Genomic DNA, 18869 nt, shown 5'->3' on the forward strand with positions numbered 1-18869 from the left:
TCAACTCACCTGTTTCTGACTGCAAGGGATCTACATTTGTTTTAACTAATCTCTTTCTTTTCACATATCTATAAAAACTTTTGCAGTCAGTTTTTATGTTCCCTGCCAGTTTTCTTTCATAATCTATTTTTCCTTTCCTAATTAAGCCCTTTGTCCTCCTCTGCTGGTCTCTGAATTTCTCCCAGTCCTCCGGTATGCTGCTTTTTCTGGCTAATTTGTACGCATCATCCTTCGCTTTGATACTATCCCTGATTTCCCTTGTTATCCACGGATGCACTACCTTCCCTGATTTATTCTTTTGCCAAACTGGGATGAACAATTTTTGTAGTTCATCCATGCAGTCTTTAAATGTCTTCCATTGCATATCCACCGTCAACCCTTTTAGAATTTTAGAATTAATTGCCAGTCAATCTTGGCCAATTCACGTCTCATACCCTCAAAGTTACCTTTCTTTAAGTTCAGAACCATTGTTTCTGAATTAACAATGTCACTCTCCATCCTAATGAAGAACTCAACCATATTATGGTCACTCTTGCCCAAGGGCGCACGTACAACAAGACTGCTAACTAACCCTTCCTCATTACTCAATACCCAGTCTAAAATAGCCTGCTCTCTCGTTGGTTCCTCTACATGTTGATTTAGATAACTATCCCGCATACATTCCAAGAAATCCTCTTCCTCAGCACCCCTGCCAATTTGATTCACCCAATCTATATGTAGATTGAAGTCACCCATTATAACTGTTTTGCCTTTGTCGCACGCATTTCTAATTTCCTGTTTGATACCATCTCCAACTTCACTACTACTGTTAGGTGGCCTGTACACAACACCCACCAGCGTTTTCTGCCCCTTAGTGTTTCGCAGCTCTACCCGTACCGATTCCACATCCTCCAAATTAATGTCCTTCCTTTCCATTGCGTTAATCTCCTCTCTAATCAGCAACGCTACCCCACCTCCTTTTCCTTTCTCTCTATCCTTCCTGAATATTGAATATCCCTGGATGTTCAGCTCCCAGCCTTGGTCACCCTGGAGCCATGTCTCCGTGATCCCAACTATATCATAGTCATTAATAGCTATCTGCACATTCAACTCATCCACCTTATTACGAATGCTCCTTGCATTGAGACACAAAGCCTTCAGGCTTGTTTTTACAACACTCTTACCCCTTATACAATTATGTTGAAAAGTGGCCCTTTCTGATTTTTGTCCTGGTTTTATCTGCCTGCCACTTTTACTTTTCACCTTGCTACCTATTGCTTCTACCCTCATTTTACACCCCTCTGTCTCTACGCTCACACATTTAAGAAACCCTTTCCCTTTAACTCCATCCTCCACTATCCCATTCGACGCCCCACCCCCCTTATTCAGTTTAAAACCACCCGTGTAGCAGTGGCAAACCTGCCTGCCAGAATGCTGGTCCCCCACCTGTTAAGATGCAATCCGTCCCTTTTGTACAGTTCCCCCTTACCCCAAAACAGATCCCAGTGATCTAAGAATCTAAATCCCTGCCCCATGCACCAGTTCCTCAGCCACATGTTCAGGTCCCGTATCTCCCTGTTCCTGCTCTCGCCAGCACGAGGAACTGGAAGCAAACCGGAGATAACAACCCTGGAGGTCCTGCTTTTCAGCATTTTTCCGATCTCTCTAAAGTCACGCTGCAGAATATTCATCCCCTTCTTTCCGACATCGTTTGTGCCGACATGCACTACCACTTCCGGATGTTCACCATCGCCCTTGAGGATTTTCTGCACTCTGTCCGTGACATCCTGGATCCTGGCACCAGGAAGGCAGCACACCATCCTCGCATCCCGTCTGTTGCCGCAGAAACCCCTGTCGGTACCTCTCACAATGGAGTCTCCCACTACAATGGCGTTGCCTGCCTTAGGCCTTTTTTGTTTTGGCTCAACAGCCCTATTCGCATCACAAGCCAGTCCGTCGCCCAGTGTAAACACCTCTTCTGTCCCGACAGCTTCTAAGTGGGTGAACCTGTTCACAAGAGGTACAACACCCGGGGACGTTGGCATTCCATGCTTCCCTCCCGTTCTCACTGTCTCCCACCTTCTCTCTTCCAGTACCTTAGGTGTAACAATCGTACTGTAGGACTTGTCGAAGGAACTACTCAGTTTCTCGGACGAACCGGAGGTCATCCACTTGCTTCTCCAGTTCCCCAACACGGCCCTTCAGGAGCTCCACCTGGATGCACTTCTCGCATTTGTAGCAGCCAGAGGCACTAGCGGTGTCCTTGACCTCCCACATACTGCAAGCATCGCACTGAATCAGCTTGCCTGACATTTCCTTCTTTCGTCTCCTCGCTGAAGACTCTCGAGCCAAAGACTCACACTTTTCTCACAGGGCACTTCCCTCACAAGGCCGCTCACTCACTGCCACTCGCAAAGAGCAGTCTTGCTTACAAAGAACATGGAACAGTACAGCTCAGGAATAGGCCCTTCAACCTACAATGTCTGTGCCGAACATTATGCCATTTTACTTCGGAGTCACGTGAGTGATTCCGTGAAGAACCCGCTCAGCACGCATGCGCGGCATTACGTCCAGCAGAGCAACAGCGGAACAGCGGGAGTCAGGCGCTCCCGCTACGGAGGTGAAAGAATGGACCGTCAGGTAAGCTGACGTCGGGTTTTTCTTTCACAGGGAGCCTTCTGCTTTCAGGCAGAGAAGAAAGGCTCTAGAACAAACCTGTCCCCCGCTCGACTCCACGGAGGAGCGTTCCATCTGGGGGGGGGGCAGCAACAGAACAGATCTGTCCCCCGCTCGACTCCACGGAGGAGCGTTCCATCTGGGGGGGGGGGCAGCATCAAGGTGGTAGGACCGCTTACCCGGCGCTCCGCTATCCCGACACCATGCCGAGCCCAGCCCGCTAGCGCCTGAGCAGCGGGCTGGAAGTACCGCCATGGAAGAGGCGTCCGGCCGGTGGCTCCGACTTATCGGACGGGACGTCTTTCCACCCGCACGGGGGGAAAGACAGCCGCCTGAACAGACCTGCCCCCCGCTCAACTCCACGGAGGAGCGTTCCATCTCGCGGGGGCAGAAACAAGGCGGTAGGATCGCTTACCGGGCGGTCCGCTATACCCCGACACCGCGCCGAGCCCAGCCCGCTAGCGCCTGAGCAGCGGGCTGGATGTAAAGCCATGGAAGAGGCGTCCGGCCGGTGGCTCCGACTTGTCGGACGGGGACGTCTCTCCACCCAGGCGGGGGAGGGACAGCCGCATGAGCCGCTTGGAGCGGCTCTTGGAGCAGGAGCTCCAGCGAGGTGCACCACAGGAGGGGCGCTCTCGCAGAGGGGGGTCAGGCACTCCCTCCAAAGTGTCTTGTGCACTGTCCATTGCTTCCTCCTTTCCAGAGGATAGCTTTGGTGACCAGGACTGGGCTGGTCAAGAACAGGGGCAATGGCTGAAGATCTCGGGAGTATGCAAGGGGTGCAGGAACAGGAAGAGCTGCTAGGTGTGGTGGACAGCTACGTGGCAACCCCACGTGCAGGAGGCCGTTAAAAGCCTGACGTCAGCCATCACATCATTTTTCCTCGTTCCATGGACAAATACGGAGATGACCACAACCTTCGTAAACAAATCATAAGACCTGCCATAAAATCCTACATTTGCGGGGTTGTGCATACCCCAGCCACTGAGCCAGACCCACTGCTCTTTGGCAAAAACCTCACAAAGCATATGAAGGACATGCAAGAGGTTTTACAAAACTTTCGGCTCATGAGGGCAGGGCCGGGACGAGCAAACCAAAAACAGTAATTCCTACGCAGCAGCACCCCATCGCGTCCATCAGTCGACGTCTACCATATGGGACTGATGAAAGCTCGGGGTCCGCATTCTATCACCGAAAGTCTTTCTTTAGAGCAGGGCCCAGAGCGGACCCCATGGAAAATGTGCCACCCCCCAACGTCACTGCCACGTCAGACGACGTGCAACACTCGTTGGACCGGCAGGAAACAGAAGAATACCCATAACCATGGAGGTAGGTGGGTCTGGTTCCTACCAGTATATAGAGTAATACTAACACATGGGAGTCTATCACGAGCGATCAGTATATACTCAATGGCATTAGTGAATACAAATACAATTCATACTAGAAAAATTGCCACCAGGTCAACATTCACCCCAGAGGGTATTTTTCCCCTCTCCGTTAAAGAAACAAGAGGGACAAGCTGAACTGGTGAGACTAATTACAAAGGGTATCATGGGAAAACCTGAACCCTTGCAATTCGTATCAAATATATTCACTAAACCCAAAAAAGATGGTGGATGTCGCATCATCATTGACTTAACTTCACTAAATATGTTTGTTAAGTATATACATTTCAAAATGGAACCGGTTGTTACTGCCAAACAACTAAATTCCAAAGGATACTTCATGGCAAGTATTCATCTTAAAGATGTTTACTATTTAGTACCATTAACAAGGATCATCGCAGATACCTGAAATTTACCTGGATGGGGCAGCTATAGTAGTTTAAAGCGTTACCCAATGGGTTCACATCAGCCCAAGAGTGTCACCAAGACACTAAAACCAGCTCTGGCAATATTCAGAAGACAAAAACATATTGTCATGGCATATCTTGATGATATCCTAAATGGTAGGCAAGACCATGAAATTGACTATGTTAGCTGTTCAGCTACCAAACAGTTATTCGAAACCCTGGGGTTATCTTACATCCAGATAAATCTAAGTTGAAGCCATCCACTATCATGGACTACTTGGGCTTCACAATTAATTCAGTCTACGTGACTGTAACATTGCCAAGAGACAACATAGTTGAATTGGCACAATCATGCAACAATTTAATGGTCAACAAACTACCAACTACTCGACAAGTAACAGAGTAATTGGGAAAATGGTAGCAGCATTTCCGGCTACATAATTCGGACCTTTGTACCAAAAACGACATACAGGTCATTATGATCGTTTCATGAAGTTACCCACTGAAGTAATATCAGAACTACAGTGGTGGGCAAAAAACGTTTGACATAGTTTCAGCCTATTATCATCACTAACCTTACGTCAGTTATCCAAACAGATGCCAGTGCTCAAGGCTGGGGAGCAACTAACTCTATATCCAGCACAAGTAGTAGATGGACTAACCCAGAATCATCGTTACCACTTACACTGGGCATTAATTATCTAGAGATGTTGGGTGACTTTTATGGTTTAAAAGCATATGCATAAATATGCATCACTTGCATGTACGGTTACAAATAGATAATACTACGGTGGTGGCCTACATTAACCATATGGGCGGCATAAAATCGGTATCATGCGATAAGTTGGTCAACACAATTTGGCAATGGTGTGTCCAAAGACATATTTGGCTATCAGTAACTTACCTGCCAGGTAAGCTAAATACAGTGGCAGACACCAGGTCACGTAAATTTAATGACAACATCGAATGGATGTTAAAACCTCCAAAAAAAATTTCACAAAAGTTATCAAGCAATATGGCACGCCAGACATCGATTTATTTGCATCAAGGCTAAATCACCAGGTACCTATGTATGTCGCTTGGGAACCAGACCCTGAGGCAGCAGCGGTAGATGCGTTCGCGCTGGATTGGGGAAATTCTTCTTCTATGCATTTCCTCCCTTCTGCCTCATCAGTCGGGGACTATGCACAGTACAAATGGACTGCTTCAGGTATTTTGATAGTAACCGACTGGCCTACACAGCCATGGTTCCCAATACTCCATGACATGGTTGTTGAAACTCCGATGGTATTCCCCAGTGACCCAGAGTTATTAACACCCAGTGTCGGGCACAAGCCACCCGTGCCATGAAAAAATCAAACTCCTGGGTTGCAGATTCTGCACAAACCACTTCTGGGACTGGGAGTATCAGAACAAACCGTCGACACCATGTCAGCATCCCTCCGAACATCCACTAAAAAACAGCACTTGTCCAGCATCAAAAAATGGGAGAAGTACTGCTTGGATACAGGGACCACCTACTCAACCGCTACAGTTACCAACGTACTGGAATTCCTGGCGAACCTTCACCACAATGAAGGACTCAGCTACAGAGCCATCAACACAGCTAGAATTGCCCTGCCTGTTTATTTAAAACCAGCTCCAGGACAACAGGCCATGGGGTCCCACCAGCTGGTGGTCAAACTAATGAAGGGTATTTACAACTCTAACCCCCTAGACCAAGGTACACCCATATATGGGATGTCAGTATGGTCCTGACATACCTCAGGGGATGGCCACCAGCCAGATCCCTCAACCTGGAACCATCTATGCTCAAAACACTCATGTTGATGGCACTTGTAGCTGCACAGAGGGTCCAGTCACTACACCTATTGCGACTGGACACCATGCTCACAGCTCCAGACCAGATCTCTGTCATTATCCAGGGAATGATCAAACAGAGCCGACCAGGAACACCTAATCCAGTCGTGGAATTCCGGGCTTACCCGCCAGAAACACAATTATGTGCCATGACCCTACTATCCTACATAGACACAACCAAAATATTCGAAGGAGATGAAAAGCCTTGTGGGTCAGTCATAAAAAACCTTATGGTCGGGTGACGAGCCATTTCGAGATGGCTCAAGCAGGTGCTAAAAACTGCTGGGATAAAAACTAACATGTACAAATTTCATTCCACCAGGGCAGCATCCACGTCGACGGCTAAAAGAATGGACGTGCCTATAACCACATCCTGGCTACAGCAGGATGGTGGGGGAAAAGACCGTTCAGAAATGTTATAATAAGTCGTTGGCAAAACCTGTTTTATTTGCAGGAAAGATTTTACAGAACTGCAAATATTTAATTTAAGCCCAGGGGAGCAATTTAATTTCTTTGTTGTTATTGTTAAAAAATACCATTGTGTTTTTCTACAAACAGATTTATTGGTTGGTTACGATAACACACTTCCTCCCTCAAAGACTTCGGCAGTGATGTAGTAATAACTGTTACACGGTTTGAAATCACAGAGCTTTGAAATCTTCACGGAATCACTCATGTGACTCCGAAGTAAAATAGTAAGATTAAACGAGAACTTACCAGTTTGAAGTTTGATCTGTATTTTATGAGGAGTTACGATGAGGGATTACGTGCCCTCTGTTCCCACCCTCAATAATATGGGTCAAATTCATAAACTGGTGTCTCCTTATCTTTACTATGTTTACTTCAATAACTGTGTCTATCTGTGATTCCACACCGCTGCTTTGAAGTATGCCGCTCATGCGTGCTGAGTGGGTTCTTCACGTAATCCCTCATCGTAACTCCTCATAAAATACAGATCAAACTTCAAACTGGTAAGTTCTCGTTTAATCTTACTATTATCCCTTTCACTGAGAGATAGATCCCAATGTCAGGAAAACAATCCAGTTCAGTTCGGTTTAGTTTATTGTCACATTTACAGTGAAACGTTTTTGTTGCGTGCTATCCAGTCAGCAGAAAGACAATACAAGATTACCATCGAGTCATTTACAGTGTACATTTACACGATAAAGGAATAACGTTCAGTGCAAGGTAATGCCAGCAAAGTCCGATCAAGGATAGTCCGAGGGTCACCAATGAGGTAGATAGTAGTTCAGCACTGCTCTCTAGTTGTGGTAGGATGGTTCAGTTGCCTGACAACAGCTGGGAAGAAACTGTCCCTGAATCTGGAGATGTGTGTTTTCACACTTCTATACCTTTTGCCCGATGGGAGAGGGGAGACCAGGGTGCGACTCGTCCTTGATTATGCTGCTGGCCTTGCCGAGGCAGCATGAGGTATAAATGGAGTCCATACAAGAGAGGTTGGTTATCGTGATTATCTGGGCTGCGTCCACAATTCGCTGCAATTTCTTGCGGTCTTGGATGGAGCAGTTCCCAAACCAAGCTGCGATGCATCCCGATAAAATGCTTTCCATGGTGCACATCGTCTGATATTTCTTCATGGATCTTAGAAACCCGAAACGTCACCCATTCCTTCTCTCCAGAGATGCTGCCTGTTACTGAGTTACTCCGGCGCTTTTTTTGTCTATCTTCTTGTTTATCAGGGGGCAGTTTTATGTATTGCAGAGAGGTTGGGGGTTGGTGATGTTTTTCTTCCAGATGTTTAATGCAGGGCACATTCCATTGAAGGCTTCAGTGAAAGTGTTTGCAATGACTTGGTCCTGATACCAGGTCCATTGGAATTTAATGTGATCGACTGGAACGACTGATCGATGCCCTACTAGCAACAGTTGAACAAACTTCTATCAAACTCCTATCAACGCACTGGACTGAATGCAGGGACATGAAAGGTGATGTGCTGGTGTTACTCCCATTAACAATGCGATATGATGCAATACGATAAAACTTTATGCATCCCCGGAGGGAAATTGTCTGCCAACAGTCACAAAACACAACACACAAAACTTGAAATTAAAATTAACTTCAAAGTGAAACCAAAAAGAAAAAGACAAGCGACTGTTGTCTGGCTGCCGCGTGCACAGCGCCTTCACCGGAACGAACGAACGAACAAACAAACAAATGAACGCAGGCTCATCCCCTAGGCAGAGGATTCTAAACTAGTCCCCCAAACCAGGCCCCCCTTTGTTCTTCATGGTGTTCTTCCTGATTGTGACCCGTTCATTACCACTGTGGTTGCACTTCACATGATCGGAACAAAGGTACAACATAGGCGGGAAGGCTCACACACCTCCTTGTACTATTTTCCCACTGCATCACAACTATTTTCTTTCTTCTTCCTGCAAAGCTTAGTTTAGAGTGTGGAAACAGACCCTTCGGTCCACCGGGTCTGGGCCGACCAGGGATCATACGTGCACTAGTTCTATCCCACGCACTAGAAACAATTTACCGGAGACAATTAACCCACAAACCTGCACGTCCTTGGAGTGTGGGAGGAAACCGGTGCACCTGGAGAAAACCCACGCGGTCACACGGAGAACGTACACACTCCGTACAGACAGCACCAGTAGTCAGGATGGAACCCGGGTCACTGGCGCAGCAAGGCAGCAATTCTACTGCTGTGCTACTGTGCTGCCCTCGTACGCAATAAGTCCTTCGTACACAATCATTTTTTTGCCCTATCCTCCATATGGCGTTTGGAAATTTAACTTAAGGTGCAAATGTTTTGTCACCTTTCCATATTGCTTCCATTAGTGGGCACCCTGGCCACTCCCTCTTCTCCTCTCTCCCATCAGGCAAAAGGTACAGAAGTGTGAAAATGCAAACCTCCAGTTTCAGTTTCTTCCCAGCTGTTATTAGGCAACTGAATGATCCTACCACAACTAGAGAGCAGTGCTGAACAACTATCTACCTCATTGGAGACCCTCAGACTATCTTTGAGCGGACTTTGCTGGCTTTACCTTGCACTAAACATTATTCCCTTATCATGTATCTATACACTGTAAATGGCTCGATTGCCATCATGTCTTGTCTTTTCGCTGACTGGTTAACATGCAACAAAAGCTTTTCATTGTACCTCAGTACACGTGATAATAAACTAAACTAAACTAAACTAGTTACATATTCCAGCAAGATGAAGCAGACTGTGGCTCTACTGTGCACCATAGAGTGATCTCTCCAATGACTTACAATTGGAGCAGATGGCTAATTGCCATGGTCTAAATCTGCCTGACAGCACAAAGCTGGCTGCAATGTCCAGCATTAAAATGTCGTTAAAAGGTTCCCTAAAAAATGTCCCCAGCACGAACAAAAATTGCCGTTCTGCAGAAATAAACCCACCCTCATCCCAGTCATTAGCTCAATGTACACTTCCTCTGGCATTAATTGGATTAGCACCACTTTTGGAATGTGCTCCCCGAATGAATTGAAAATCGGCTCAAATGATCCACGTGGCAGTGAACTTGAGAATGATCTTGCGGGCAGACTTTCTCAACGGAAAACATTGGTTATGAGCTGTGTGGATGTGGGTTGGGAGGAGCTGTTAACACATCAAATCCATTCAACAGCCTCGTTGCAAATGAGAGTTGTATTGAAAAATGCTGGATGGCCACTTGCCAAGTCATTTCATGGGGTCCATAAAATATTCACAGACTATAATCTCCAACATTTCACGAAAACCACTGTGAACATTTTCAGTGACACGCTGGGTTGAGCAATTTCATTCTAGCCTCGTATTCTTTCTGGTGCTTTGGTATTGTTCAACCTCTGGAGGTCAACAGAAAGGACTGCATACAACTGACTAACAGGAGAAGCGGGCAGAAAAGCATTTATCCATTTCTCCCAATCTTTATTACTTGAAGTGAAAAAGTCCCATCTCTCTACAATTTTTGCCTTATCCCGAGGGCATAGTAATTCATGGAGAATTGACATAATATATTGTAATATGATCACCATACAAGCATATGGCCTGCTAACCTTGATCTCCATTATATAAATGTTTTCCTGTATGTAAGTCCAAAAATATTTATAATGGACCCATCCCAATGAAAAAAATAAATAATATATATATGTAGCAATGTCACTGTCTTGAGAAATTTTGTTCAGATTATTCTGATGTTAGAATTGCTGTAAATTTCCATTCAATCTCATTTCTTTATAAAATTTGACATTGTAAATTTACAGGAAATTAACTTTGCAGATGTTATATATTAGAAAACATGTGCGCATTTTGGGAGGATGCAAAGGACATTCAGTACTCAAAAGGTTCCAAAATGCGTCAAATATCTTGTTCCTCCGTTGTCTACAACTCGTCTTTATTTGTGTCAGTGTTAATTGGTTCAGTTTAGTTTATTGTCACGCATATCGAGGCGCAGTGAAAAGCCTTTGGCACGTGATAACCGGCTTGAGCATGGGGCAGCAAATGATGGCCTTTGCTGCTGGAAGAGAGACGCACACCTACTGACTCTTCAATCACTGTTTAAACTATAACCCTCGTTCAGTTTAGTTTAGGTTTAGAGATACAGCGCGGAAGCAGGCCCTTTGGCCCGCCGACCAACGATCCCCGCACATTAACACTAGGGACAATTTACAATTTTACAGAAGCCAAACCTGTAGATCTTTGGAGTGTGGGAAGAAAACGTACCTCCCGGGGAAAACCCATGGGGAGAATGTAAAATCCATGCAGACAGCACCCATAGTCAGGATCGAACCTGGGTCTCTGCATTGTAAGGCAACGACTCTACCGTCGCGAAGCCGTGCCGCCCCCATGATGATTCTGAGCCAAGTTAGAAGTGGCCCGAGCCAACTTTAATGGGCGTATTACTAACGTGCAGCACACCAACCCCTTTTCATGTTTTTTTGTTAATTGAGTCTAATCGCTGTGCGCCGTTATGAGGTGCCTCATGGCTAAAGCTAAGCTGTTACAATTGGCTGCAGGCTGTTTATAATGAAACACACAGAACAATTCCCTGGCCTCCCTTTTATCTCCGGTGTTGTTGCCCTGCTTCCCTCTTTCAGCGTGGCTTGGTGCTGCCTTGTAAAGCTGAGTCTCGTGAGTGCAGATGGTGAGGTAGCCAATCTTCCATTAACGGATTGTAGTGATTGTGGCTTGGAGGGGCCCTCAGTGAAGGCCAGGAATCTGCAACTGGTCTTTTTCCTGTGGTATTGTGATCGCCGAGTTCTCCATTAATATCTAAGCAAACCCCGCAGGGTTGGGTGTGCAGGTGGATGACAGTACCTTATGTAGTTACAATCAGCTTAGACTGCCACTCAAGGACTTAAATTTACTTTGAACCTACTGAGGTGTGACTATTATAACTTGGCCACAAGGAAGTAAATCTCATTCCAATACTTTTAAATCCTCTTTATGGAACAAAGTCACGATGGCACTATTTGATATCAGCCGAGACAGTTTATTATGTAGAAGATAGACACAAAACCAGCATCTGCACTTCCTTCTTACACATGTTTAGGTGCCTTGTTTGCTATGGATCAATGGTTTTCTACATACAGATATTAATTAGTGGGTAGTATCTCGGCTGCCAAACCTTTCTGTTGATCCACCCGGAATATGTCTTCTGGCCGCTGTACATTACTTTCAGTCCAGGACCACTTTCTACCTGATTTTGATCAGACTTGCCTTACACTAAATGTTATTCCCTTAATCATGTGTCTGTACACTTGTAATCATGTCTTGTCTTTCCGCTGGCTGGTTAGCGTGTAACACAAAGCCTTACACTGTACCTCGGTACACATGACAATAAACTAAACTAAACTCTACACAATAACTCAGACATAAGAAACTGCAGAGGCTGGAATATTGAGCAAAGCACAAAGCCTTGGAGTTTCATAATAACTCATAATAACAGTCTGAAGAAGGGTCCCAACCCAAAACGTCACCTATTCTTTCTATCCAGAGATGCTGCCTGTCCCGCAGATTTACTCCAGCATTTGTGTCTACCCAACCCACACCAACCAACATATCCCATGTACACTAGTCCCACCTGCCTGTGTTTGGCCCATATTTATCTAAACCTATCCCATCCATGTACTACCTGTCTAAATGTTTCTTAAATGCTGCGATGGTACCTGACTCAACTACCTCCTCCGGCAGCTCATTCCATACACCCACTGCCCTCAGGTTCCTATTAAATCTTTCCCCCCTCATCTTAAACCTATCTCCTCCGATTCTGGATTTCCCTTCCAAGATGCTGCCTGATCTGCTGAATTCCTCCAGCATTTTGTGTTTTGCTCAAGATTCCAGCATCTGCAGTTTCTTATCTCCATCTAGCTGGATTCATCTTAGACTTCACATTATTTTAATCTGCAACCTTTTATGCTGTACCTCATCTCCTTTCGAATGGATCATCCTTTAATTCTGGGGACCTCTAATTCTCGAACCTCTGGTCCTAGACTCTCCCACTGGTGGAAACATCCTCTCCACATCCACTCTATCCAGGCCTTTCACTGTTCGGTAAGTTTCAATGAGGTCTCCCCTCATCCTTCTAAACTCCAGCGAGTACAGGCAATTAATAGTCGAAAACCATTAATTAGAAAAGTGAAGAAAGGCTAATATTAAGTTGCTGATGGGGGAGGGATGGATCGGAAAATGGAATACCTGTGAACTGACACCCTTTTGTCAACCTGGGAAGCTGAAGGGTATGTTTTTTACGCAAATGGTGGTGGGTGTATGGTACGGGCTGCCAGAGGAGGTAGTAGAGGCAGGTACTGTCTCATTCCCTGATACACTAGTGGCCAGAGGGTCTCGGGTGACGGAGGAACTGAAGGAAATCCACATTAGGCAGGAAATGGTGTTGGGTAGACTGATAGGGCTGAAGGCTGATAAATCCCCAGGGCCTGATGGTCTGTATCCCAGGGTACTTAAAGAAATGGCTCTAGAAATCGTGGGCGCTTTATTGATCATTTTCCAATGTTCTATAGATTCAGGATCAGTTCCTGTGGATTGATGGGTAGCTAATGTTATCCCACTTTTTAAGAAAGGCAGGAGAGAGAAAACAGAGAATTATAGACCAGTTAGCCTGACATCGGTGGTGGGGAAGATGCTGGAGTCCATTATAAACGATGATATAGCGGCACATTTAGAAAGCAGTAACACGATCGGTCTGAGTCAGCATGGAATTATGAAGGAGAAATCATGCTTGACTAATCTTCTGTATTTTTTTGAGGATGTAACTAGGAAAATGGACAAGGGAGAGCCAGTGGATCACATAGGAGATTAATGAGCAAAATTAGAGCACATGGTATTGGGGTTAGAGTGCTGACATGGATAGAAAATTGGTTGGCAGACAGGAAACAAAGAGTAGGGATTAACAGGTCCCTTTCAGAATGTCAGTGACTAGTGGGGTACCAGGCACGGTGCTATTTACAATATACCACTGATTTAGATAAAGGGATGCAAAGTGGCATGAACAAATTTGCAGATGACACAAAGCTGGGTGGCAGTGTGAACTGTGAGGAGGATGCTATGAGATTACAGGGCGACTTGGACAGGGTGGGTGAGTGGGCAGATGCATGGTAGATGCAGTTTACTGTGGATAAGTGTGAGGTTATCCACTTTGGTGGCAAAAACAGGAAGGCAGATTATTATCTGAATGGTGTTGGGAAAAGGGGGAGTACAAAGAGATCTGGGGGTCCTTGTTCATCACTCACTGAAAGTAAGCATGCAGGTACAGCAGGCAGTGAAGATAGCTAATGGCATGTTGGCCTTCATAACAAGAGGAGTTGAGTATAGGAGCAAAGAGGTCCTTCTGCAGTATGCAGGGCCCTTGCGAGACCACACCTGGAGTATTGCGTGCAGTTTTGGTCCCCAGATTTGAGGAAGGACATTCTTGCTATTATGAGGGGGGGATAGCAGGGGATTAACTGGCACAGGATCAATATCAGATGCTGGAAACAGATATGATATAAATGTTTCAGAGACAGGGTGATAATTTAGCTGAAAACCTTTGCTATGACTGCCTGGGCCTACCTGATCTTCTGATTAACAAACACTTTAATTCCCCTTCCCATTCCCACACTGAGCTTTCTGCCCTGGGCCTCCTCCATTGTCAGAGTGAGTTTCAGTGCAAATTGAAGGAACAGCACCACATATTTTGCTTGGTATGTACATTGATTTCTCAAAATATAAGTAACCTTTGCATCCCCTCTCTCTCCCTCCCTCCCCCATCCTAGTCGTTGTACTAGTTTCATTGTTGTCTGGTGAGTTTCATTGTCTGTAACTCGTTTTCACCCAGCCCACAGCTAACAATGGCTTGTTTTTTTTATCATCATCACTTTTTTGCATATCTTACAATCATTTGATCTATATCTCTCTATATCACCGTCTATATCTCTCATTTCCCTTTCCCCTGACAGTTCTGAAGAAGCGTCTTGACCCAAAATATCATCTATTCCTTTTCTCCAGAGAAACAGTTTGACCCGCTGAGTTACTCCAGCATTCGGTGTCTATTTTCAGAGACAGGTACATTTGGACAGACATATGAGCAGGCAGTCAAAGGAAGCATATTTCATCGTGTGAACGCAGATGGATAATGGCACAACAAAAACAACAGAAATCTTTATTAAATACAGATGTTTAGTTTAGTTTATTATTGTCACCTGTGTACTGATGTACAGGGAAAATCATTTTATGAAAAGATATGACCTTTTGTGTCTATAATCATGCTTAGTGTTTAACATGTATATCAACATGCTATAAGAATGCAGGGTGACTTGGACAGGTTGGGGGAGTGGGCAGATGCATGGCAGATGAAGTTTAATGCGGATAAATGTGAGGCTATCCACTTTGGTAGCAAAAACAGGAAGGCAGATTACTATCTAAATGGCATCAAGTTGGGAAAAGAGGAAGTACAACGGGATCTGGGGGTCCTTGTTCATCAGTCTATAAAAGTAAGCATGCAGGTACAGCAGGCAGTGAAGAAAGCGAATGGCATGTTGGCCTTTCTAACAAGAAGAATCAAATATAGGAGCAAAGAGGTCCTTCTGCAGTTGTACAGAGCCCTAGTGAGACCACACCTGGAGTATTGTGTGCAGTTTTGGTCCCCTAATTTGAGGAAGGACATTCTTGCTATTGAGGGAATGCAGCGTAGGTTTACAAGGTTAATTCCCGGGATGGCAGAACTGTCACATGCTGAGAGAATGGAGAGAATGGGCCTGTACACTCTGGAGTTTAGAAAGATGAGAGGGGATCTCATTGAAACATATAAGATTGTTAAGGGCTTGGACACGGTAGAGGCAGGAAACATGTTCCTGATGTTGGGGGAGTCCAGAACCAGGTGCCATTGTTTAAGAATAAGGAGTAAGCCATTTAGAACGGAGACGAGGAAACATTTTTTCTCACTGAGAGTTGTGAGTCTGTGGAATTCTCTGCCTCAGAGGGTGGTGGAGGCAGGTTCTCTGGATGCTTTCAAGAGAGAGCTAGATAGGGCTCTTAAAAATAGCCAAGTCAGGGTATATGGGGAGAAGGCAGGAACGGGGTACTGATTGGGGATGATCAGCCATGATCACATTAAAATGCGGTGTTGGCTCGAAGGGCCGAATGGCCTACTCCTGCACCTATTGTCTATTGTCTATAACATGTTACTTTTTAGGTAACAGAAATATGTATGTTTTATATATATATATATATATATATATATATATACACACATAAACATATCACACACACACATATATATATACACATATACACGCACTTGTATATCAAATTATATTATAATAATAGTCATTATTATATATGTTATTATTAATTTATAATAATTAATATATAATCATTTTACAATGAACTGACATAATTAATTCTTCAGACTCACCTATTCATTCTTATTTGTCTCAATTAGTATCTTGTACCTCTTCTGACATTTAATAGTAAGATTAAATGAGAACTTACCAGTTTGAAGTTTGATCTGTATTTTATGAGGAGTTACGATGAGGGATTACGTGAAGAAGCCCGCCAGGACGCATGCGTGTCATTCTTCAAAGCAGCGGTGTGAAATCACAGATAACTGTAATGACTAAACATAGTAAGATTAGAGAAGAGATACCAGTTGAGTATATGATCAAGGGTGGGAGCGGAGGGCACGTATTCCCTCATCGTAACTCCTCATAAAATACAGATCAAACTTCAAACTGGTAAGTTCTCGTTTAATCTTACTATTTTACTTCGGAGTCACGTGAGTGACTACGTGAAGATTTTAAAGCTCTGTGATTTCATGCCGTGGAAACGAGTCCATGCATCACGTCTGCCTTGATGACTGTAGGAGGAATTGTGTTAACATAATTTGGACATGAATTCGACATTGAAATCATAAAATTTATGAACACAAAATTATAACCCCTTTTTATGGGTTTAAATTAATTTACAGAACTTAAAATTGTTTCTGCAAACGTTCCAGGTTTCATTACTGGTTTGTTGTAAAATATAACCATATAACCATATAACAATTACAGCACGGAAACAGGCCATCTCGGCCCTACAAGTCCGTGCCGAATAACTTTTTTCCCTTAGTCCCACCTGCCTGCACTCATACCATAACCCTCCATTCCCTTCTCATCCATATGCCTATCCAATTTATTTTTAAATGATACCAACGAACCTGCCGCCACCACTTCCACTGGAAGCTCATTCCACACCGCTACCACTCTCTGAGTAAAGAAGTTCCCCCTCATGTTACCCCTAAACTTCTGTCCCTTAATTCTGAAGTCATGTCCTCTTGTTTGAATCTTCCCTATTCTCAAAGGGAAAAGCTTGTCCACATCAACTCTGTCTATCCCTCTCATCATTTTAAAGACCTCTATCAAGTCCCCCCTTAACCTTCTGCGCTCCAGAGAATAAAGACCTAACTTATTCAACCTATCTCTGTAACTTAGTTGTTGAAACCCAGGCAACATTCTAGTAAATCTCCTCTGTACTCTCTCTATTTTGTTGACATCCTTCCTATAATTGGGCGACCAAAATTGTACACCATACTCCAGATTTGGTCTCACCAATGCCTTGTACAATTTTAACATTACATCCCAGCTTCTATACTCAATGCTCTGATTTATAAAGGCTAGCATACCAAAAGCTTTCTTTACCACCCTATCTATATGAGATTCCACCTTCAAGGAACTATGCACGGTTATTCCCAGATCCCTCTGTTCAACTGTATTCTTCAATTCCCTACCATTTACCATGTACGTCCTATTTTGATCTGTCCTGCCAAGGTGTAGCACCTCACATTTATCAGCATTAAACTCCATCTGCCATCTTTCAGCCCATTTTTCCAAATGGCCTAAATCACTCTGTAGACTTTGGAAATCCTCTTCATTATCCACAACACCCCCTATCTTGGTATCATCTGCATACTTACTAATCCAATTTACCACCCCTTCATCCAGATCATTGATGTACATGACAAACAACAAAGGACCCAACACAGATCCCTGAGGCACCCCACTAGTCACCTGCCTCCAACCCGACAAACAGCCATCCACCATTACCCTCTGGTTTCTCCCATTCAGCCACTGTTGAATCCATCTTGCTATTCCTGCATTTATACCCAACAGTTGAACCTTCTTAACCAACCTTCCATGAGGAACCTTGTCAAAGGCCTTACTAAAGTCCATTAAGACAACATCCACTGCTTTACTGCTAAAATAGTTGGAATGTTTTTTCCCCTGACCATCCTGCTGCCTTGAGGATTTGGTCCATTGGTACATCCAACTGTATCGCTGCCGATGTAGCTGCAGCCCTGGTGGAATGAGAATTAAAAATATTAGTATCCACCCCAGCCTGTGTTAGCACCTGTTTCAGCCATCTTGAGATGGTCTGGACCGTCACTCTTTTGTGTGGTTGCTTGTGGCTGACCAGAAGTGCCTTCTCATTGCCTCTTATGATTTTCGTTTTCTCCATGTATAACGACAAATGTCTTACTATACAGAGACGGTCATCTGTTGGGTATGACCTAAATTGTATATTGAGGCCTGCTGATTCCTGTCTGTTCTGCTTTACTAATTCATAGATATGAAACGTAATATTTTCAGTTGAGGAAGTCATGTTGTCCAGTCTTAGTTTATGCAGTGACTGTACCCTCTGTGCCGTGACCAATGCCATTAGCATGACTGTTTTTAATGTCAGTCTGTGTAGGGACAGAGCTGTTGCTGGAGACCAATTCCTGAGCATCTTCAGGACAATACTTACATCCCATATTTGGGAGTACCTGGTTCTTGGGGGATTAGTATTAAAAATTCCCCTCATAAGTTTTGTTACCAGTGAGTGAGTCCCAACAGAGTAACGCTCTGTCCCCTGCCATAGGTAAGTCGATAGGGCACTTCTGGCGCAGTTGATGGCACTGTAACTGAGCCCCTCATCATAGTGGAGGCCTGCCAGATATTCCAGAACAGACGGGATGTTCATGTCTCTGTGGGTGATGTTGTTTTTGTGACAATGCATCTCCCACTTCCTAATATAGACCAGATACTGTTTTTTGGTTGACTGTCTTTGGGCCGC

This window comes from Amblyraja radiata, chromosome 5 (assembly GCF_010909765.2).
Source record: "Amblyraja radiata isolate CabotCenter1 chromosome 5, sAmbRad1.1.pri, whole genome shotgun sequence".
Taxonomy (NCBI): domain Eukaryota; kingdom Metazoa; phylum Chordata; class Chondrichthyes; order Rajiformes; family Rajidae; genus Amblyraja; species Amblyraja radiata.